This window comes from Cygnus olor, chromosome Z (genome assembly GCF_009769625.2).
Source record: "Cygnus olor isolate bCygOlo1 chromosome Z, bCygOlo1.pri.v2, whole genome shotgun sequence".
Classification (NCBI taxonomy): domain Eukaryota; kingdom Metazoa; phylum Chordata; class Aves; order Anseriformes; family Anatidae; genus Cygnus; species Cygnus olor.
This window is the reverse complement of record NC_049198.1, coordinates 11,214,565-11,238,098: the sequence shown is the minus strand read 5'-3', so window position 1 is coordinate 11,238,098 and position 23,534 is coordinate 11,214,565. Positions and strand designations below refer to the sequence as shown.

At 46.2% G+C, this 23,534-nt stretch overlaps 1 protein-coding gene across 3 annotated transcripts in view; it reads left to right on the top strand.

Annotated features, from left to right (window-relative positions):
- Positions 1-2,912: 2,912 nt before the first annotated feature.
- Positions 2,913-23,534, top strand: part of PDZD2 (PDZ domain containing 2) — a 197,809-nt gene continuing 177,187 nt past the window's right edge. For all 3 annotated transcript variants that reach the window (XM_040540867.1, XM_040540865.1, XM_040540864.1), the window contains exon 1: positions 2,913-2,999. The gene's annotated coding sequence lies outside the window, so the exon portion shown is untranslated. The remainder of the gene's footprint in view (positions 3,000-23,534) is intronic.

Genomic DNA, 23,534 nt, shown 5'->3' with positions numbered 1-23,534 from the left:
TGACTTTTTTTTGTTTTCTTTTTTCTGTTTCTGTTGTGCCTATTTGCAATGGGGGATCCAAATTAAAGCTGGGACAAAGCAGAGCGTCATTATTACAGATGACAACAGGCTGTGCAGAGCTGAAATTGCGATTGTGGCTCTGAGCCTGCTGTGACTTCTCGTGTTGTATGCACGGCTTCATCCAACTTCCAAGATTTCTCTAATTCAGCCCTTTTGGCCTCGTATTTACTGCAGAGGGTTAAGGAGGAGATTTATGTAATGTGTTCTCTCTCTTGGGCTTTGCTTATGCAAAGCAAATCACTGTTGGTGCTGTCACAGGGGAAGGGGTATGGATACGCTTGTTCAGAGTCAGGCACCATCCTGCAGAAATTACTTTGCTTTCAGGGTAATTATTTCCAAACAGAATTGGAATAGAGCGTCCACCTGAGGACCAAGATAACTCTAGGTTATTACCGTCGTCCTGCTGGTTAATTTTTCCGCATAGATAAGGAAATCAACAGGATAGTTCATTTTAGCCTCCTTGTGAATGGAAATTATAACAGCCCAGCCAGTGGTGGCTTGTCCCTGGTCTATTTTATACCAGCTACATACACGGGAGAGCGTGTGTGTCTGCGTAAAGGGCAGAGATGAGGAGAGAGAGGAGCGATGTCAAAGGCAAAGCTTTTTCTCCATGAACACAGGAAAACACCAGCCTTGCTAGCGGAGCTTGCAGAGTGTTAGGAGTCACACTGAGGTTTTTGAATTGCAGCCTGAATTTTGGAAGCTGCTGGGGGAAGTCCCAATTCCAGTTACTCCACTCCAGACACTTACTGCCCCACTTTGTAGCGTCAGTGATGGCAGTGTTACGTACACCCCACTTGCTTTTTCGTCTGCCCTTTCTGCCCTGCCTCCTGCCGGCCTGTCCCAAGTCACTAAACTTCACCAAAGCAGCATCAAAGCACCTACAGAAAAGCTTCAGCACAACGTGAACCTCCCCGGCTGGGGACTGCCGAGGGCAGGCGACAGCTCAGCAGATTTGCCTGGGTCTCTGGACGCTGTCACAGGTCAGGGTAGGGAGCCCTGCTTGTGCTGGGGAAGTGTGACCAAATTGCAAATTGTCAAAGCTTGCATCAGGATGAATCATTGTTAGCGTAACTAAAATGTGCTGTGACTTTGAAAGTACTCCAGATTTCTGGAAGCAGGCTGCTGAAATTTGGTCCTGCTGATACAGCCACCTTGGGTTACATGATCTGAGCAGCATTTGAATCCTGAAAGCTGAATATTGCTCCATGTGCTAAACCTGCTTTTTCTCCCTGCTTGCTGTTACTCTCCCCTTTTCCTGGGCTCCAGCTCCTCTCCCAGGTTCCTTTGGCATCCAGTGAGCTGTTTTACTTTCAGCAACCTTACCTTATCTAAAGCAAAATAAAATGAGATTTTTGGCCACTCTCTGGGTCGTGAAGTGTGGAAAACATCAAGGGATAGACTTAATCTCTACCCAGCTGGAGTCCAAGAAAAACAGAACACTGCTGATGTTATCAGCATCAGATAATACAAATACTGCAAATCTGACCTATCAGTGTTGGGAGATCCATACTCATGAAACCACATTTAGCTAGGATTTTGATATTCACATTGCAGAAGAGGTGCACAACCTTCAGAAAGAGCAGGAGAAAAACAGTATTTCTCAGATGTGTAAGAGAGGAATGTAAAATATTGCTGGCAGCCTCCAGAATTCCTGATTTCAGATGTAGACAAAGTCGATCTTTCCATAGAGAGCTGCAGAGTAAACCCAACATGTACAGCGCGGTATCTTTTCTACCTTTTGGCCCGATATCTAAGAGGCAGAAGCGAAGATAGATTTACATTACAAAACTGAATGCCAGCAGCTGCCTGTGAAAGTGCTTAGCAAAAGTGTTGTTTATGAGCATCGGCTTTGCTTCCATGGTGTGACCCTGCCAGGAGCCAAATGTGCTGCAGCCGGAGCGCTTCATAACATTATCTCACGGCTGGGACTGAAAACGGGGAAACGGGTCTGCCTGGCTTTACAGAGATTTAAATGATGTTGGTGTGGAGGGGGAGAAAGAGAAAGCAAAGACCCCACTCCAAAACAAGGGCTTGGTGCCCTGGGCAGCCGTCTGGTTATCAGCACGGGTGCTGCAGTTGTAAGCAAGCATCTTCAAAGGAGCAGCAGGCAGAGCATCTGGGCCAGATCGCCGTGCGACTACCTGCTGCAGCCTGCAATAAAGACAGCCCTTTAGAGATGCTTTGGTAGATCTGAGCTCTTATTTATTTATTTTTTGATTAGACTTTAGGACAGCAGGCCTGGAAGCGTGCTCCCTGCCTCAGACGGGGCATGAGCCAGGAAGGGACTCTGGCTTGAGAGAAACCAGAGCTGCTGACCGCTTCCTTTCGCACTGCTGGGAAAAGTGGACCTAAAAAGCAACTGAACATTTAAAAACGTGTTTCCACTTTAACAATCTGAAGTTTCGAGTAAAGAAGGAACTTTTTTTTTTTTTTTAATTAAAAAAAAAAGATTTTTTTTTTTTTCTGTGAGTAATTCAGTGCTCACTTCAACCCTCTTTTTGGAAACAGCGCTTCCTGCTGAGCGACACCGAGAGATAAAAGCGATACCGGGAAAAAACATTTTAGGGACTTGTCACCAGCCCTGCGCACCCCCAGACGTGACCGCACCGCACGGTGGGAGGCTCGGGGGGGGGGGGGTGAGGGGGGTCCGCCCGACCCCTGCCTCCCGGTTGGTGAAGGGGGGATCCATCGGGGCGGTCTGGGGGATCCCCCCGGGGAGGTGGTTTGGCGGCACCGCCCCGACCAGGGCTCGGTCGCTGCCCGCCCCGTCGGGCCGCCCCTCTCGGGAGCCCCGCGCCGCCCGTCGGGGCCGCCCCCGCCGCTCCCCGGGCCGGGTGCGGAGCGGTGCGGAGCGGCGAGGAAGGCGGCGAGGGAGCGGCTTCCCCCGGGGGCGGGCGGGTGTCGGCCCCCCCCTCTCCCTCCACGGCCCCTCCGAGGTGAGTGGGGGACGCGGAGGGGGGCGAAGGGAGGTCGATGCTTGCCCCCCCCCCCCCCCCCCCCCCCCGGTGTCGGCTTTGGTCCTGCGGGGAGGGGGCTTAGCGGGGCTGCGCGGGGCTTGCTGCTCCCCCCTGCTCCGGCTGGGGGCTCCCCTCCGCCGGTACCGACCTGCTCTATCCCCCCCCGGCACGGTGTCAAGGGGGGCTCCGTCTCTGGGGGTCGGTGGGTGCCTCCCCCATTGCCCCGCGGGCTCCATCTCCTGGGGTCTGGAGGGTGCATCGCACAACTTTGGGCCTGGGGAGGTCGGTGGGGTGCTTCCCCCGTGACCCATGCCCAGGGGGGTGCATTCCCCATGGACCAGGAGGACCCCGTGCCCTGGGGCCAGTGGGGTGTATCCCCGTGTAGGTCAATGGGCACAGCCCCACAGGTGCTATTAGGGTCCATCCCCCCAGGGTTGGGGTGGTTTCATCCCTGCAGGGCTCAGTGGGGTGCATCACCTGGGCTGGGGGTGCTTGTGGGGTCCCCCTTGCCCTGCCTTTGCTTTGCTGACCCCCGTGCACCCACGTGAAGGGCAAGGATCTCCGTCGCCTGCTGTGATGTGCTGTGGATTAGGTCCTGTGTGTGTGACTGTCTCGCAGCGCAGCCTGGCTCTGGGATATGGGCAAGAGGGGTGGCAGTCTCATAAACCCCCCTCCTCATCCTTCCCCCCGCCCCCCCATCCCCCTTCACCTGCATGCATGCAGCAGACTGATAAAATCAGACAGCATGAAACATCTGGCTGACTGTTTTTTTTTTTTCTTTTTTCTTTTTTTCCCCTCCATGATCATCAGAAAGTAGTTCTCTGTGTCATTAAATACTCCTGTCCGCACAAAGCAGGCTGTGGTATACACGGTGTTGTGAGCCTGGGAGCGGCAGTGGATGAGGTGAGGGAGAGGCAAACATCGAGAGCCGACCTCAAACTCCAAAGTTAGCTGTGCTGCCTCTCCTTTGGGTGACCGGGGTCCTCTGTACAACCTATCTCAGCCCGTAACTCTGGGATCATTCTGCTTGGCTGCTGAAAGCTCTGGTGCCCCTTTGAAGGTGCCATAAAGCTACAAATGAGTTTAATGTAGCCCATGCTGTTAACCTCAGTGCTTCCCCTCGGTAGCCTTTTAATGAACTGCAGCCCCCCCAAATTTCCCCCAGCGTGCTGTCAGGTCCCTGCTGCTGGCTGGGAGAGCAGGGGAGGGCGGGAAGGGGACATCCCTGGGACACCCTTGCTCCCTGTCCCCTCTGCACTGCTTGGGTGTTGGTACGAGGGGTCTACACGCTGAGGTGGGTGCAGCAGGCTCAGGTGCTGTCCCCGAGGTCCCTGCATCAGCCTCTGGGCTTCAGCAGAGCCGTCAGGGCTTGGGCAAGGGCTTGGGATTCGTCTGCCCCTGGCAAAGGAGCAGCTGCAAGAAGATCTCGTTAAACTCGCCCGCTTTGGTCAAAGTTCCTTTACCTTCATTTTAAGGCAAATGGCAACACCCGTGTGCCCCCTGCAACCCTCCCTTTCATGCCCAGGATGCGCTAAATTGCAAAGATTGTGCTAATCCCTCCAGAGCACTCACCAGCTTTACTGTTTGTTCGTAGAGTGGCTTCTCCCTCTCTCATGTGGTTCTTGCATTGGGCATGTTGTCTGTTGGGTGGCCGAAGCTCACAGTGTGTGGAAGAATAGCCTGCAATATTACTGAGTTAATTTTCTGAAAAACAAAATGCCTGAATGCAAATAGGATGTAAAACGTGTCTTTGAAGTCTTTTTTCTCTAAAATTATTCAATGTTTAGCCTGGAGGAAACCTATTTTTTTCACTTTTATAAAACTCACCAACGTTTTACAGAAGTAGGATGTGATTTTTTTTTTTTTTTTTTTTAATTTAGAAGAAGAGCTAAAAGTCTTTTGATTTTTGTGACATGAGGCCTTTTTACATTACCTTTACAATACTGGTGGGGGACTGCTACTCTAAAAACCACCAGCAGACATTCACTCTGGAAAGGCTTTCCTAGAAATGAGGAGAGCAGTGGCAGCGATCTCACCGAGCAGGTATCTCCTGCAGGATTGTTTGGCAATGCTGGTGAAGTCAAGCGTCTGTGTTGTAAGGGCCAAATTTAAAAGGCCTTTAGAGTTACACGTCTTCATGGTATTGCAGTCGCTGTCTTGCTAGATTTTCAGTAGCTTCATAAATAAAGAAATGGCTCCAGGCAGGAGTCTGGCTGGGTGCAAGAGTGCACAGTGATGGGAGGCTTTAAAGTAAGGTCCGTCCGCCTTAGCTCATCTGCACAAGGTTTGTGAAACACTTTGCTCAACTTATTTTAAGTAAAATTGGCTCTACTTTCTGCCTTTAAAATACAAGTTGTGACATCTGTGAAAAAAATGTCTTGCTTTTATTTTTGTTACAGTTTTGGCCATAAATCTTGTATAAACCACATGCTTTGGCTCTTGAAAGGTCAGTCAAGTTGCCCTAAGTCAAAAGCCGTGGATTTTATCCACGGAAATATACAAAAAGGTCTTATAATGCAGGCACATTTGCAAATTGTTTCTTTATGCCATTGCTAAGAATATGTTTCTGTGCTATATTTGTACACGTTTCTATACTAATATTTCTAAATACCTTCAGTATAGGGCTTGTTCTTTCTCCAGGTTTCCTGCAGGTGCTAATTGGTGCTCAACATTGCATTCTTATCCCAAATGCGTCCACACCACTTACAAACTCCAGTAGACAAATGCAGAATTAAAACAATATATATATATAAAAAATAGAACTGGTCAGCATTAAAAGTCAGGAAATACGGAGGCTGAGACTCCAACAGCAATATTAACTTGGCTGCAGTGCACATCCTGTGAGCTCTTTAATGGCATATGTTTCATAATGTAAACAGGAATAAGCACATAGATTAATATATGCAAGAGAGAGCAGAAAAGAGCATTTTTCTGAAATTGACCCCCTTGTCCATGTGAGAGCTGGCTCCTGCGTAGAGCCTGGGAGAGCCTGGCACTGCCTTACACCGTTCCAGGCACTGACTCGGATGTACCTGCTTGCTGATGGAGTGAAAATGACAGCAGTGAATGAGTAAATTGAGGTTTGTTTCTCTTGAAACTATATCATTTTAATGAACTTCTTTTTGTTCCCTGTGGTCTGCTGATTGTATGGTGTATGATCTTTAATGTGTTGCCAGTTTTGTTATTCCCAGCTGGTGTGTGCAACCTGCTGGTCTTGCACCCATGTGCTGCAGTAACAGCTCTTCTGGCTAATTTTGACTGGATCATGTACAGAAGTGATTACGTGAATATTGTACTTTAACGCAGGTCCGCACGGACCAAGCATTATTGCTCTGAATGTTGTGTTGTCTTCATTAAAAAATTGCCATACGAATACATTGCACGAAGCTGATGCATTTAGCCTGAAGGTCGAGGAGTCTAATCTGACCTTCGCCATGTCACAAGACATCGTATCTCGTGCAGCTCCCACTGCACGGAGCCTGAGGTTTGCATGCGATGTGGAGCCAGCTAGGGCAGCCTGCGGTGGTTCAGCAGCAGCTCCCAGAAGTGACAGAGGTGGTTCGGGTGAATAAAATTAATTTGTGGTTACTACCCGGAATAAAATAATTATAATTTTTCTCTTTAAAAAGGGTTCCTCATCTATTGCCGATATGTTGATATTGCTAAAACTTGCTTTGCAAAGGAGGCAGGAGCAGGCCTGTAATTCCACAAGCTAATGCCTCTGCTGTCATACCTGCCTAATTGCCATGGCTCCTCTTTGGTGCAGCCTCCTAAATAGGCTGCTGTGGTAAGGTATGCCAGCTGTGCTTAAATTTCATTACTGTTTGCTGTGGCCACCACTTGATTAACTTTCCCTGCCGTGTTAGACAGTTAGCAAAGGGGATTAGTACCTGGGTGGGTTACAGCATTTATTGTGTGTGCTTAATCTAAATTCCTCTTGAAATGGAATTGTATTAAACTAATTTGGCAAAAACTTTGAAATGACAGCAAGGCTACTTTTGGTAATTGATTTTTTTTTTTTCCCAATTGAATAACTGTGCATTATTAAAATGACAGTGATTCACACAGAGAGAGCGGTTCAGATCAGGCAGTGTCAGGATCCCCCTGGGTTTTGGCTTTGACCATTTTTGCCTGGTTGGAAGAGCAGGTAGGCAGGACATTGGGTCCCATCACGGGGAGTGGCCAGGTGTCCTCTGTCAGCTCTCAGAAATGGAGCAGTGCCTGTCAGGATTCGTGCGGGGGAGGTTTCCAGAAAGAAAAATGGAGAAAGTGTAGAAAACAGAGTCTCTAACTGGATTAAAGACTTGTGAAACTTCCGCCGCCCTGCAAAAAAAAGCCCACAATTTGACAGAGCGGAGCCATCCTCCCTGTCTCAGACCAGCACAAAAATCTATTCAGTATTACATTTTAATCATATTCCACACAAAAGACTTTTGCTATGCTGTTTAAAACCCAGCCTCCTTTCAGCCTGTGCTCTGTCGGGATGTTTTCATCTGAAATGGACTGCTGCGGCTGACTGGAGCAGTCTGAAAAAACAGTGCTAACCTTCCTTCCTGACACTTCAATTGTGCCATCCACTGTGTGAAACTAGGGCATAAATGCATTAACGCTTGTCACTGGGAAGAAAATCCCATCCGTGATGGGGACCAGAAGAGAGTGATTCTTAGGTTCATGATACAAATCAGTTCATTATTTATTTCAATCAAAGTCTGTAGGTGCTGTTATAATGAAAAATTGAAGCGCACTTTGCAGAATAAATGTGAGCTGACACTGCGCCAGCCCCAAAGCCTTCCTGACCTACAAAACGAAGGAGAGCTTTGATGCTCACTTCACTCTCTGCAAAGTCTCAGACGAGCGGGCTTTGCCCAGAAGATTGACAGAGTCAGGCCCTATTAAAACAGATGCTGAACCCTCTTTGGTTGCTGTTGTGTTCCAGGGAAAACATCCTGCTGCTGCCTCCCGGTGTTAGACATCTGCTCAAGAGCATCTGTCCAGCTGCTTGGTCTTCTGTGAATGCTTCGGCGTGCACTGGATACTGGCTTACCAGTACCATCATCCCATTGCAAGATGTCTGCAGGTTCAGCAATGTTCCTATCTTCTCACCCTCCAGGATAGATGGGCAAAATGCAGCCCGTTTGGGAGCAGGGTTCTCCTGGTCTCCAGTTGTGTGCAGGTGTAGCAGCTGTATAAATCATCCATCGCCATCTGACTGCAGCTAAGGGGTTAACACACTGCTGCTTCTCTCTGCTCCTGGAGCAAAAGTGATTGCCTAGTAGAGTGGGGTTGGGTCTGGCTGTGATATTGAGTTATATATTTTAGTGGTTGTGGTGGTCTTGGGTTAACCAAGGTGTGTGATCTTTCGGGGTATTTCTGTCTTTTTTAGTGCAATGGAAGATCAAGGAGAGACTTCAAAATGGTGTGGGTTTTGAGAGAGTTTCTGTCCAAAGTCTGCACCAAAACAGAGAGCTCAAAGTCTTTCCTTACTTATTGCAAGCATAATGCTCTGATGCAAATAGTGTAGCCCCAGCATCTCCTCGGCGTCCCCTGTGGCAGCACGGGACCCGTGGCAGCACCTTGCTTGTTGTAGTGCCAGACTGTTGGCCCTTCAGCTTTAACTGGGGCTGGCAGGAGCTCTGATGGCAGCTGACCTCGCTTTGAAGACTAAAGACCTTGTCTGGTCCATGCTCAACTGCCAGCATGAAGGATGTCAGATGACAAGTGGGACAGGTATTAGACATTAACCAGCTGTTTGGCTTTAAAATATTAATCCTGCTCTTATGCTCTTTCTTACCTGTTTTCCCAGCATGTCCAGGCTTGAAGGACTGGAGGCTTTCATGACTGATTACCTATCTCATGGTCATCCATATCCCAAATCTGCAGTGCCAGCTTCCAGCTCTTGAGCATTCACAGGTATTTCTGCTGGGAACGTGCTCACCATGTTTATGCAGGAATACAACCTTGCGGGTGAGCTGACTTCAGGCCAACTTCCAGTTTTCCTTCCAGGCTCCCAGCAGCATAGACTATATTACCCTTCCTTTAATCATCTTCCCCACCCTTTGCTCTTCTAGTCTTTGCAGCAGAAAAACAAAGCATCTCATCCATACCACTGAACAGCCTTCCTCCATATGCATTGTATTTGGATCCTCCTCTACTTGGGATGAGGAGCTGAGCAGGGACATGTCTTTGTAGGTACGATGGGGCCTGGGCTGTGGGATGAGATGTGGCACATCCTATTCCAGCAGAAATCCACCTCCCCTTTTGCATGGAGTAACACACCTCCTCCCCTTTCTTCTCTGAATAAAGCCACAATCATTGCCAAATGGGATTTCTGTCCCATAGCTCATCTGGAAGTAAATAAATGCAGCAAACAAATGGGTGGCACTGCTCCAAGACGCACGGTTATCCCGGCTGGTGTGCTGTCGCTCCTGACAGGTGTGGGGCTGCCGGGAGCTGGGTGTGATGGGCTTGCCTTGGCCCACAGCCTTTGCTTTCAGCCCATGCCAATGTGTTCATCAAAGGAGGTAAACCTGCACGCAATGCCTAGCTGTAAGTGTGGTGGATGACAGCTCCTTGGTAACTCGGATGGAAAGGGCCTGCTGGGTCATCTAGCCCTTTGCTCTGCTTTCAAAAGGATCCTTCCTAATTAAAGCACGACTGGAGATTGCAAGATGTCTGGTTTGGGTGGTTTAATAAATTACCACCCTCCCTGCGAAAGAGAAAGTGTATTTACTAACGCGGCTGTAAATGTCTCAGCTGTGGGGTGGTTATTTACTGCACTATTTTAATGCAAATGTTTGTGGTTGTTTGCATTGATCATACAGGCAGCACACAAAAAATTTTATTTGTGGTGTATTTAGGCGTATTTTTTCCTCCTTCCTGCTGTATCTGTTCCACTGTACATTGTGCAACAGAAACTGCTTGATGTGTAATTGCCTGTCACTCAAGTGCCACTTTACAGCCTAGAAATATATCAATGAAAATATTCTCCCTCCTCCAATTAATTCTGAGTCTTAGGGATGAGTTATTCCTATCTGTCTGGAGAACACTCTCTTCAATCATTCGGTACTTCATTCACGTATTTACTGTTTAAACGTATTCTAAATGAAAGGTAATGGCCTGTTATAACAGTAGTAAGGAGCATTCATCGGAAGGACCGTGGTGCTCCTGGTGTGGATGCAGCTTGAGTGCTTCAGCCTGATGGATGTGAAATCACCAGTCGTGTTGTGAGAGGCTCATACGCTGCCAGAAAGCCTGCAGCTGCCCTCTTGTAATGCATGTCCTGGAGCGTAAGGTAGGGAAAGGTTTGGATATCACAGCTGCACTTTTGCCCAATGAACTATTTCTTGGAGTTTGTTCATTCATCCTAAGCTCTGTATCTCCTGCGTGCTTCCGCTGTGGATGTGGGCAAGCATAAAAAATGGTGGCTCAGCTTGAGAAACGTGGAAACCCTCTAGAGTTGATATTTCATCTTTGGGCTGCTCCTCTGGTACAATGGTGGCTTTTCTCCGTACCGAGAGTTCGGAAAAATGGAGTCTGTGCGTGGGAAGTCCTGCTTTGAAATAGCCTGCTTTGTGAATAACATTTTTATCTGCAGCCTTTTAATACCTCCTGTAGATGGGACGATAGCTCAGAGATAATTGCTCTGATGGCACGCAGGAAGCATTATGGGTTGGAAGATAGGATGTGGCATCTGTTAATGTCTGTCCTCGGTGTTCAGTGGGGATAATCCTACTCAGGGTAGGGGATGCCTTTAAATCTGATGGAGCTCAGAGTAGATGCTGATTGATTTAGGTACCAAATCTGTAGTGATTAAAACTATTTGTTTGGATCTTGTAAGCACACAAATATATAAAAAAGTTAGGAGACGTTTGAACTTTATGTATTATTTGATTATCAAGACACTTTTATTTTAGCTCCTGGCAATTATACCACAGTGAGCTCACACTCATAGGACTGTGCCTGGATTTATTGACTTCCATTGTGGGTGTGAGGGAGGGAGAGGTCTGCAACTTGTTCTAAGAATTACTCTAAGACACTAAGACCAATTACAGTTGTATGCTTTTAATCGTTAGCTGAAATGTTAACTTGATAAAGGCTGGAAGGACAACAGAAGTGACTGTTTGTCATAACTGAACTCAAGCTGTTCTATGGAAGACCTGGGACTGGCCTTAAAAATACCTGGTCTCATTTTGGGCTGCTGTTGCCTGAAGTTTGCCTGGCAGCATGGACCATGGGAAGTGGTTGATTTGTGGAGTCCATTGTGTAAGCTGTGAGCACGAACACTCGTGTAGGTTGTATTAAGTGTCCACATCCCTTATTTGTGGAAAAAATGATCCATTAGGGCCCATTTCTGCTAGAGCCAGAGCAAACATGGAACAAAGAGCCTGTGGCTCCTAGAGTCATCTTTTTTTCAATTTCAGCTCCCTTCTATTTATTTTATTAAGCTGCTGGCACTGCAGGGATGGTTCACTCTTCTGCTGCTGCGGATGGAAACTTTCTGTTTGCTGGGAGGCATAGCTGCAACCTGTATTTGGCAGCTTATATCGAGGAGCAAACTGCAATTCCAGTTGAAATGAGGTGCTGTTTTTCTTAAATAAGAACTTGTTTAAATGGAATCAGGCTAAAAACCAAGAAAGAGTCTTTACAGAAGAGCTTCCAGTCTATACTTGGCCTGGTGGGGATGTGTACAAGTTGCCAGCGTTTGGGAGAGGTGACCTTTCACAACGACATACCTGTCTTCTTCCCGAAACTGTCCAGGAAGAAGCAGGTTCTCAGTTCCCTTAAATGCAGCCAAATTCTGAAGCGAGAGTGAGAAACGTGGTCTAGCTTGTGTTGACACAAAGTAAATGTAGATTTTCTGAGACCTGTATGTTTTGATGAAGGATGGGTAGGAATAGACTGATCTGGTTTATCAGGAAAGGCTTAGGAAAGTGTTTGGGCCCATAGGCAGCTGCTTTTTTTGGATTCTGGCAGGCTTTATTCTGGCTAACTGGTGACTAACTGCTGCTGAGTCTGGTTCACCACCTGAAGTGATGTGTTGAAGAATTTGTGCGTCCGTAGGTGATGGGCATGAGCCTGGAAGAAGGAGCCCTCTCCCTGTGTGGAGGCAGTCCTCTTGGTATTTAGCACTGTGCATTGCAAGAGCCTAAATTGATATCCAAAACGTGAATGTAAAGGTAGTCTCAAGAGCTGTACCTGCGTCTCAGTTTTCCTAATCACTTTGGTATTTGTAATCCACCCCCCCCCAGTCCTCTTAATTGCCTGTTGCTATAAAGAAAAGCAAAACAGACAGCACACACTGATTACGTGCTTGAGAAACAATGAAAGTTTATGGTATAGGAAATGCTGCCAAAACATGAAAAGGAAAGGGAAAAGATGAATCTGGGAAAAAAAAAATATTTTTCCTTTTCTTGCATTGTGTGTGTCAGTAATGGATGGAAAATTATTTCAGACAAAGCTGTGAATTTTATTTGTCCTTACAAAAATACTATTTTTTAAAAAAGCTTCCCTTTGAGTATTATGACCAACCTCATTTCACAGTTAGATATATTCATCACAGTTAAATGCAATGGACAAAATCTGCATGAAACAACTGCTTAAAATTATAAACAGCTTGCATAAACATGAATTATTAAGGTCACAAAAGCTCCTAGAAACCAACAGTAATTAGTGCACAGTAGCATTTCTTTTTCAAAACATGCATTAATTAATAAGGGGTTTAGTGCCCAGCTTGTTTCTCCCCCTGCCACCCCCATCAGATTTGCTTTCATTAAGCAGAGAGGGAAAGTGTCACCTCTCTCTCTCTCTCTCCCCTCTTTTCTTTGGCCCGAAGCACAGGAAGGTGCCAGACTTCAGCCTATGCAGGTCTGTTATTCACAGCTGTGACATCCAAAAATGCTCATTCGTGTTTTGCTGGGGGTGTCACAGCAGCATATGCCCTCAGAACAGCCATGGGTTTCACGTAGTGTCTGCCTGGACTGTTTGCCTGCCTACTGGGATAGAAGATGGAAATCAGTTTGCAGGGAGCTAAAGGGTAGTGATGCTAACTTACTTAACTTTCACCGAGAGGGCAAGGTGCTCACAGGATAAAGGTGGAAAAGGAAATGATTCTAGACGATGTGGTAGTGCCTAAAGATCCTGCCCTCCCTCTGCAAATGCCACAGACCCCAAAATGCGTAGGTGTGGACGTTAGTCCCCTGTTGGTCCCCCAGATGGTGTGGGCATAGGCACCAAGTGGTGTCCACAGTGCCCACTGGCACCAGAACTGCAGGAGTGTGTGGAGGGAGCTTTTCTCTAGTGCTTTCCTGGCACAGGAACAAAGAACAGATGCCTGATTAGGAAATGGAACGTATAGGCTGCTCTGGTTGAGGGGCTGAACCCTGCTAATATGCACCGTAAAGTCAAAGTGGATAGAAATACATCTCAAAGTCAACACTAGAAGACTTTTGCACTGATGTGTTGAAGAACAGAAAACCAGGAGTAGGACAATGCTAATTTTTTTATTTACCGTTTCAATTTTTGTGGCTCTGGCTGGAGAGAAAGCAAGTCAGACTTTGGTTATGAGGAAAGAAGAGGTTGCAGTAATTGAGGTGTGAAATGAGAAAAACTGTGCTGGTGGTGTGGTTGGTGGAGGAAGGTCAAATCTTAGTGAGGTTAGGCAGGAAGAAACAGCTCAGGTGAGAGATTTTATTCATGGGAGCCTGTGTTTGGGAGAGACGATGTCTTCAGAGATGGCCCTAAAATGTCAACAATATTTAGAGGCAGGAAGCAAACTTGTGTATAAGGGGTAAGGCTGAGTCTTGGGACCCTGGAGACAGCAGACAATGTGAGATTCTCTTGCATGGTTTGTGCTATAGGTAAAGCCTCTGACACCTCTGCATGTTTACCACAGGTCAGCACGGAGAAATGGGGACGAAGGAGGATATTTGGAGGATATACTCCTGACTGGAGTGCTGGCATCTGCAACTCAGGCATCCAGTGTGTGGATTACTGAGCTCCAGAAACACAATATCAGTATTTCTTGGACTTGCTGGGTTTTAGTGATTCCACTTCTGCTTCATGCTGTAATGAAATATAACGCAAATGTCAAGACATCAAATGTGGTCTTTTAAAAATCTTCTTGGGTACTGCACCTGCTCTTTATCTGCAAGGAATCTAATTTCTGCAGCCGCTAGAGAAACAGTTCAGTGAGAGATAAATGTTAAACCATTATTCAAATGCTTTTGGTTTGGGGCCAATGACTAGCTTTGACTTAACAAAAAGCAAAGAGTTTCTTTGGGCTGAATTTGGAGGGAGAAGCTGGCCTCATGGTGCTGCGAGATAGGGCACAAAGGCTGTGGCGCTAACATTTACCCTGTAGGATAATGCTTACGGGGGCAGCCTTGTTAAAAAGCAAGAAAAAGTGTTTGTCCCATGCTTTATTCCAGCATGGTTTCTGAAAGTAACTGTTCAGGGGTTGCTTTTGATATGCAGTAAAGAACCCTCTAACCAACAAAGGGGCTTTAAAACAAGCAGAGACTTGGCATATTTGTTAATATGCATGGCAGCAGTGCATTAATTTTAAGGAACGCTTTTTAGTTTTTTTTTTTTTTTAAATGAAATGAGGACACTAATTAAAATTAATCTATTTATAAATCTTTCTGCATCCAATTTTAAAGCGTAAATAAAACATTTGCCTTGTCTGTCTCTTTTCTCATCAAGAGACAACATAGACCATGCAACTTTTAACTCTTTAAAGTAATAAGCAGAGACAGCTTTCTTAAATGATTTACTAGAAGATATAAAATTTGGTTGCACAGCAGAGATGGCTTTTAAAGAGGGGGGAGGATAGCAGCAGGGATGTTGGGTGTGCATCAGAATGGTTTTCATGCTTGTCTTTGGGAGCAAAACTTCAGTAAATTAATCTCTGTGTGTTTTGTAATACTAGTTATCACTCTGGGCAATACACGTGAAGGAAGACAGCCAACAACTGGCTTGTTTTTGTGAGAGGGGTCGAAGTGGAGGGCAGGGAAGCACTGGGGTGAGGAACAGCTCGAGCTGGCAGCTCCCAGAACCAGGAAGGGCTGGGGATCTAGAGAGGTAGCAGAACAAATTAGAAGACCACTCCACATAGGTGCCATATTCATTAACTCTATAATTCAAAAAAGAGAAAGAGGCTTATGGCAAAGAAACTCTTTGAAGTTTCACTTATGTGACGCTTGAGACTGCAGTGTTGTCGATGCTGAAGATAGTGTTCTGTGCCTTGGTTTAAAGGGAAGATAAACGTGACCTTGGGTCTGTGATTGTTGGTGCCTCCTTAATGTGTGTTAATTAGTAAAGACTTTGAGAAAAGTAGTACAGCTGCTGGGGGAACTATATATTCAATTTTTTTTAACATGCTCCAGATATTATCAACTGTGCCTAAAGATCCTTCATGCAGTTACAGTTGTGTGGATATTGCCTGTGTGGGCACAGTCACGTAGCACGTAAAGCACTTGCACGTATGGTGGTGGCAAAACTGTTAGATAAAACATTTATAAGATTATATTTTAAACTGTAACATGAAAGTTGTGTGTCTCTCATCCTTCTTAGGCCACGCAGAAGAGAAGAGATAGCACGGTGCAGGTCTGTTGTGTGTAAGGATGCTCCCTTCTCTTTCAGATACAGATTTTTAATAAGAAAAGTATGCATCTCTGCTTCTCATCACTCCTATCCCTGGGATGTTTTGCATCCCTTGCTATCCTCTCTTGATTTCCTGCTCTTTGGTGTTGGTGTCTGTTCTTTTTAAACCTTGCAGCCTGAAATCTGCCCAGCGCTATGCTGACCCCACCCTGGCTCCCAGCCCTTTGGGACAGGACCGGAGCTCAGCAGCTGCAGACTACAGGAAGGTAGGAGGAGGAAAAAAAAAAAGAAAAAAAAAAAGAGGAAGGTAGGAGGAGAAAAAGCACCAATCCCAAGAGCAAAATCAGCAGACTTAAACTGTCGTGGCTCAGGAAGGAGCAGCTTGCTATGGCTCAGGTAGGGATGCAACTGGGCAAAGAGTTTGTTTAGTGAATTACCAGATGAAGAGCTTAGATAGAGTTGTCTCCAGCGGTATTTGTACTCTAAATGTTTGTCCATGGTGAGGAGGTCCATTGTTAAGCTTTCCCAGGGGAATCTCTGCCCAGGCAGGGGCTTGTAACCCTCCTTACCTCAAGGCTAATGGGACTTAGCTTGATGGTAGCAAGCTTGCAGCTCCTGAGCTGGGTTTCTGGAACCTACTGGTTCGAGCTGTGCTTCTGGTGGTCTCCTTTTGGAAAGGCAGAAGGAGGTGAATTGCAGTTGCAGGAGTTAGTGCTTTGCTGGCCTTTGCTCAGGGTCATCTCCCTAGGTGCAGTGATGTGTGGAGAGCAGGAGGAGGGCGCAGCTGGGGCTTACTCTCCACTGTGCCAGCAGATGAAAGGATTTCTTACTGCAGAAAGCGACTTCATCATCAGGCTGTGATGGGATTTTTGTCCTGTTCACTTGGTTTTCTGTTTTTAAGTGCTGTGCAAAATAACTTCTTTTCTTCCAACTATGGATTCAAAGCTGCTAACCACCCACCGGACAGCTGCTAATGCACAGATTATCCCCACAGCCAACAGCTTTAAATAATCAAACTGAGATAATTTTACCTCTGTGACCCAACAAATAAAAAGCAGAATCAGGAAAATCCTCTCGCCCCCCCAATCCTACCTAGGTTTTCAAGGGCAGGGTAAAGAGTTTCATCAAAACCAACAGCAGTGGCAAGGTCGCCAGGGTTGTCTTGTCTGGGTTGATGGTGAGATATGGTCATGAGATGCAGTCAGGAGATGAGGCTGTGCTGTAACCTGATGAGACCATCTCTTTGCTGCTGCAGAAGACATTAAATGAGAGTAGCGTAAGCTGGAAGTTGTGTGTGCAGTCCTGTTTTCACAGGAAAAATTGTGGCTTGGACTCTCTTTCGTTAATGACTTCAGTCTTTAACTCCCGTTCTCCTGGAGAACAGGCGTTTCTTGCAGCTAGCAGGGTTTAGTACCACTGAGAAAACACAACTTGGTGTCACATATCTCAGCATTGCATCCATGCTTCTTCTGTGCTGACTGATCTCTGTAAACATCAAGAGAGAAGAAAACTCTAGCCCAAAAGTCATATCAGAACACATGTTTTTTTTATGCTTTAAAAGTCTCCTTTTTTTTTTTTTTTTATTTCCCAGGTCAGCTGATTGTGACAATTTTATTTGAAACGGAGTCTTGTCTTTTTGTGTTATTAAATCCTAGCTGCTCGTAGCTTCTCTCTCATTCTCCCTGCCCTTTTCCCCTTTGTTCTAGGAAGCTCATTTCCTTATTCCCACTATTAAGGCTGCTTAGCATGTTGTCCTTGGGAAGCAACGCTCATTTCTTCATGGAAAGAAGCTGCTTAATGTTTCATGTATTACAGTGAATAATTAAATAAAGAAAAAATATATAAGCCCACAGAACTAGCTGGCAGCTGAAAAGGAGAAAGCATTTGCAGTCTGCTGGGGAAAAGTGACACTCCTGGCCTGGTGTCTTAAACCACAAGGGTAAGGTTTAAAAATGAATACGTCTGGCATGACATTCAGAAATCTGGATTTTTCAACTTTCCATGCATTTATAACATTAATCTTTAATTGTCATATTCTTGAGCTACTGGCTGCGAGAACGGAGCTGAAATTTATGGGGCTAAAGGAAAGCAGGGTGGGAAGCAGAATGAAGTGTCCCCGGGGACCATGACCTCGCGAGCTGCCAGGGATGGAAATGCTGTCAGCACTCTGGCAAGCAGGGAGCTTGGCAGCCCGATAGCACGTGGCACTGGCAGTCTTAGTGTAGGATGTCTAAATAAGGGTTTTTTTTGGCCTTTAGAGTTCTTTGCACCCTTTCCCGGCTGCTAGAGTCGTTCCCCCTTGTCTTTTGATTTTACAACAGATCTTATTCTAATGCATGTAAATTCAACTGTTCAGTGCTGTGAGATGGGAGGAAAACCTGGGGAGATGGCACTTCTGTGCTGGGGCTTGGGAGAGGGGTGACTGCTTCCAAAATGATCTAATTTGGCCGTGAATTTTTTACTTTTTTTAAAAATTTTAACAGACCTAGGATCAAGCTGTAATTTTGCAATGACCTTTACTGTTTTACAGAATGAGATCAGACACGTGCTGTTCTCGTGGCAGCAGAAGCATTGTGCTAACAGTAACTCAGGGCCACGTTGTAAATGGGGATGTGTGTTGCATGGTGGTTTTTTTTTTTCTTTCTCCTGTTTTTTTCTCTTTGCTGTCCACATCATCTCAAACTGATAACGTGCTTTAGCAGAATTTGCTGAGACCAGAGGCAGACTGAGGCTCGTGCAGAGCAGTAGCTCCCTGTGCCACCTCGCATCTCTTCGAATTTGCTCAGCATTAGTCCCACCAGCTGGGGTGGGAGCCTTTGTGTTCTTTTTCTGCCCTTGTGCACTGAGGTGTGTAGGCTGGGTCACGTAATTTGCGTCCGCATCTTTCCACTGCTTTTTGCGTTTTCCTCCCTGTGCATGACCTGCAGCTCTGGCTGCTGCAGGGATGCAGCGAGCAGGATGGCAGTGATGCCCTGCACCACTGTGAAAATTATTTACGTGGATCTGGTGTGTGCGATATACACCAGAGCGACTACACTAATAACCAGAGGACATCTAGCAGCCCTACAGCTTTCACACGCTTCACTGCTCTGCCAGTGCGGCTCCAGCCTGACCTGTGCTCGGAGTGAGAGATGAGGTCCAATCCATCTTGTAGCAGAGCAGGGTGAGGGTTAGGGAGCTGTTGCAGCATCCTGGACAGCATCTGAAATGAGGAGAGAGGGGACTGCTCGGTTCCAAAAAGACTGTCACAAATTCTTGCTGAGGGTTGGGCTGCGTCATGGCTGTTAACTCTTCTGTTGACTTGTCTATGTGCTGCTGAAGTAGTTGACATTGTGCCCAGCAACTCTTCCCAAAATTGACAGAATTTGCACTAAGTGGCTTGTACTTGATAAGGCAGATACAGAAAAAGTGAGAAACGGTTTGAGAGGAAATGTGGATTTTAATTACTGTACCTCATCTGTGGTAGCTCTCTTTGATGGAAGTAAATGCAAATAAAGTGGTGGCTCACCAATTTGTGATCAGGTACATGGCAGAAAGGAGAATGGCATTTTAAATGTGTCACTTATATGGAGGGCTTAGACTTTTCATTTAGACTTGGTTGATATACTTAATCACACTTCTCGTTCGAATCACACGAATAGTACTGCTGAAATTAGTGGCACTCTTGCTGCGGCTCATTTAAGATGCGTTGTTGCAGCATGACCCAATTCCCACTGAAATAGGTGGAAGAATTTCCCGTTGTTCTGATAAACCCAGATCAGGTCCTAAATCCGTTTAACCCTTCGGACTACTGCTCTGATGTCTGCTTATCGTGATACTGCATTAAGGGAGTGGTACAAATACGGGCACGCACTGCACCAGGCAAAGTGCCTTCCGTAGGGTGTACCGAACGAGGAGCTCTCTCGGGCCCCAGATGCTCTGCAGTTGATATTCTGCTTGCTGTTACTGCATGATTACTTCCCTGCCTCAAACTCTCTTGATTTTATCGAGGAAAAACTGCGTTTTCTCTGTGCATGGCAGAGCATCTTCTGGAAGTGACAGCGATGCTTAACAAGTGCTGGTGCATGGGGAGTTGATTAGCTCCAGGCCTGCAGGTCACCTGTGGTGAACCTTGGACTGGGAGACTTCAGCTTCGTGCTGGACACGCAAATGACAGGTAAGAGGAATCGCTGTGTTCAAGAGCTGTGCTGTTGGTAAGAGGGCAGCTGCTGCTGGCTCAGCAGGCAGACCTGGAAATCCGGTAACCTTGCTGTTACAGACCCGAGAATTAAACCCTTCTCACTGAAACGTGAGGCCAGCCTACCAGATTGCCCATAATAAACTATGAAGAGCTGGGAATAAAAACGTGCATGCATCTATTTCTTCTGCAGCAACTTTGTAGCTGGAGGCTCTTCAATTGCTGCAGTGGTGAATGGCGAGAGTCCCCACCGGAGACCTGGCAGCACTCAGCAGTGCTCTGGGAACGTGCATGGGGTTTTGTTTGTTTGTCGTCTGGATTAAAAGGATTAAAGGCTTAACCTTTGTACAGCCTTTCAAATAATAACGTGTTTATGTTCATGCTGTGTGTCAGGGAAATATTTTTCCCCCTTCTAGTTTTTATGATATAGCTAAAGATCTGGGCAGGGACAGGCTTATGTAAAGTGAGGTCTTGGGCTCAAGACCCCCCACACCAGCCAGCTGTGGCAGTCCTGCTATGGCAGTGGCTTTTTAAAATAGATTTCAGAGATTTGCAGTTTGCGTTGTAGCCCTTTGAGTGAGTGGCAGTGGCTTTTTTTCTCTTCTTTTTTCTTTTGGGATTATTCCAACAGTGCCTAAAGTTTTCAGAAGCATCCAAGTGATTTAACAAATTTGCTGCCATCTGTAAAACAAGACTAAGATGCTGTTGGCTTGTAAAAGGGACTCAAGATCTGTCTTCAACTGGAACATTTCACCGCATCCCTGTGCTCCTTCCCCAAGTGATTAAGGGGAGGCCTAGGGCCGCCTCTGGGACCAGCCGGTCCCACCTGCAGGGATGCCATCTGCAAGCTCTGCCAGGACTTACTCTCCTCTGCATGTGGTATGGTGCAACGCCTGCATGGTTTCGGGATGCCTGGGAGGCAGCTGTGTGGGTGGTGGGGTGCGGGTGGCCTAGGGGTGAAGACCTTGTCCTTGGAGCTGCTCCCCAGAGGCAGCCCGGAGCTGAGATTCCAGGGATGGGGGTTTCTTGTGGTTGTGTGTGGAAAAAACTCTCCACTGACAGCTCACTGGGATGGGAAGGGAAGATGGGATGGGTGGGAAGATGACCCCCCCGTTAGCCAGCATGGGTTAAAGCATCAAGGGGTGCACTTCTGTGGGTGCTGTTTTTCTACAGCTGGCAGAGCTGTAGGATTCCAGTCGATGCAATTGTCAGCATTGGGATCTGCAAACAGTTGGTAAGAATAAATAAATAAATGTCCTTTTGACTCTTTCTGTTTACAACTGACTGGATATAACAAAGATGATATGACTCTATCATCTGGATTAGATAGCAGCTTTACCATCTGGACTGTCATCACATTCAGGAGCTGTTACCCCTCCATCAAACTGTAGCTGAACAGTTCTTTTCTAGTTGTAACAGTCTATATAAATAGTAATTTAAAAACTACAATTCATAGAAAACCTGTGGGTCTATGAATGTATAGCCAAAAGATTGTAGGATGCAGCCATGCTCAGGACCTGAGTGACAACTGCTTTTCCTCCAAATACTGTGCATGCAATGTCAGCCTCTAAAAAAGGTGGTTACTGTCAAGGACTTTCCTCCAGGGAAATAGATTTTTAAAGAAGGGTATGAATATTGCGTAAAAATGTACTTTAAGGCGAATCCTTAAGCAAAGTGATGTAACAACGAGAGTATTTACTTTTCTACTCATCCCTGGAACTGTTAAGTCATGGGTAGTTAACCATTCTCTGCATTTTACAGAGGATTTTATCTTGGAAGAAATTTGCCCTACCCATCCTAAACTTAGAAGACAGTGCACAGGAGACAAAAGAGAGCTCATGAAGGGAGTACAGACTGAGCTTGAGCAATATACGTTAAATTTGCCAACAGTTCTCCACTGCAATAAATACATCTTGCATGCAATAAATACATCTTGCAACATAACTTTGAAATCTGTGGATTGCAAGCCTGTGCTTTCTGGAATATAATAAGTTTCATCCACTCTGCCAAAGGCTCCTGTGGAAATTGTAAATGAAATTAAACCACTATATATGAGTGAAATTGCACCACTGGTTGATTTAGCACACAAACACCTTGTTCTGAGTCTTCACTTGTTTTTCTTAATCAATTCACAGCAAGTCGGGCAAGTTGGGCTGGATGTTAGGCTATGTGGCAGATAACATGAAGAAGCAGATGGAAATATGGTGACAAGTATGAAACTTTGTCTCGGGAAACCCTGCGTAGCATTTATGAGAGCTCCACTTGGCCTAGTGTTGGATAAAGGAGGTAAAAGAGATGTAAATGCAATCAAAGTGAATTAATTTAAAAACCTAAGTGAATATTAATAGGAACTGTTATATTCAACAATATACAAGCATGTCTGGCATTTATAGGTGCACTCTGCTGTTTGTTACACATCACATTAAAGAAGAGTCCTGAACCAACATATCAAAATGTCAAACCAACACAGCATTTTTCTTTGATGTTCTTTTTTGTTAAAATGAATTATTGATAGTCTTTCTCATGGCTGGCAGGAGAGATTTCTGATTTTTATTTGCTTATTAGATCAAATCTCCTATTCCTTATGTAGGCAGAGCTCTTTACAACAATATCTAGATGGGATATGTGTAATTAGAGAGCTCAGATTCTTTCTTGCGGGGAATGTTCTCCCCACCCATCATCCCTTGTTGCTGTGATTTCTTGAGCTGATATTTTCATTGGAAGTCTTTAAGTGAATATATAGCCCACCCAGGAGCCGGAGGTCAGGACAAGGGTGTAGCAGTGTTATGTGGGCCCACAGACCACACTGGTGGATCTGCAGGTCTGAAAGAGGGATCTGAGCTGGTTTACCCAAGGATCTGTGGAGAAAAGTCTGCTCTGCTTCCAGTGATGTGGCTTGGGAAGGTGTTTTGCCAGAGCAAGGTCTGATTTGTGGTAGGATTCAGAAACCCCAAGTGTGCACAGTTCCCATTTTTTTGGAGGCATCAGCAAATAGCAAAGTCTTTATTAGCTACAGTCACCTGCTCTGGAAACCAGCAATCTTGTGGCCCCCACGAGGGCTCTCAGCTGCGTGCTCTCTGTACTGGGCTGAGCAGTACCTTTGCCAGCGAGACATCATTACTGGCCCTTGTCAAGGCTCAGAGGTTCACGGTTTGCAAAACTCTTCCACTTTTGAAATGTTAACTCCAGTTACAGGCAGTTGGGTGTTTTGTGGGGGCCCACCTCACCCCGGAGCTTGGCAGCCCCAAGCCCATCTGCTTTGCTCCACCTACAGACGCAGAAGTGGTTTTGGCTTGTTTAATTTTAAGGTCAAAAGTCTCTGTCAGAGAAACAGAGGGAAAAAAACAAGGCTTCCTCCTCAAGGTCTGCTGTTTGTCCTGTTTAGTGTTCATTGTTTCTAATTGCTTCCAGAAGATTCTGTGTGAGCTGTGAGCCCCAGCTTCAGCCGTTGCTGGGGCTCCTTCAAAACCTCTGGGTTTGTTCAGGCATCGGGGAGGAGGCTGTGAGAGGTGACCATAGCTCTCATGAAGGGTTTTAAATTTGGATGGAGTAAAGTTGCCTCACTTGGTTTTAGTCAGAATACAGTGACTGGAGGAGGGGCAGACTTAGGCAGACCACCGTATGGAGGGTGGAGGGACACCCTTATTGTCTCCTATTCCCCCCAGCCCCAAATGCAACTCTGTTACAGGACAGATATGGGGTGCACAGTGCCCTTTCTGTGGTTTTGGGAGTGAGGA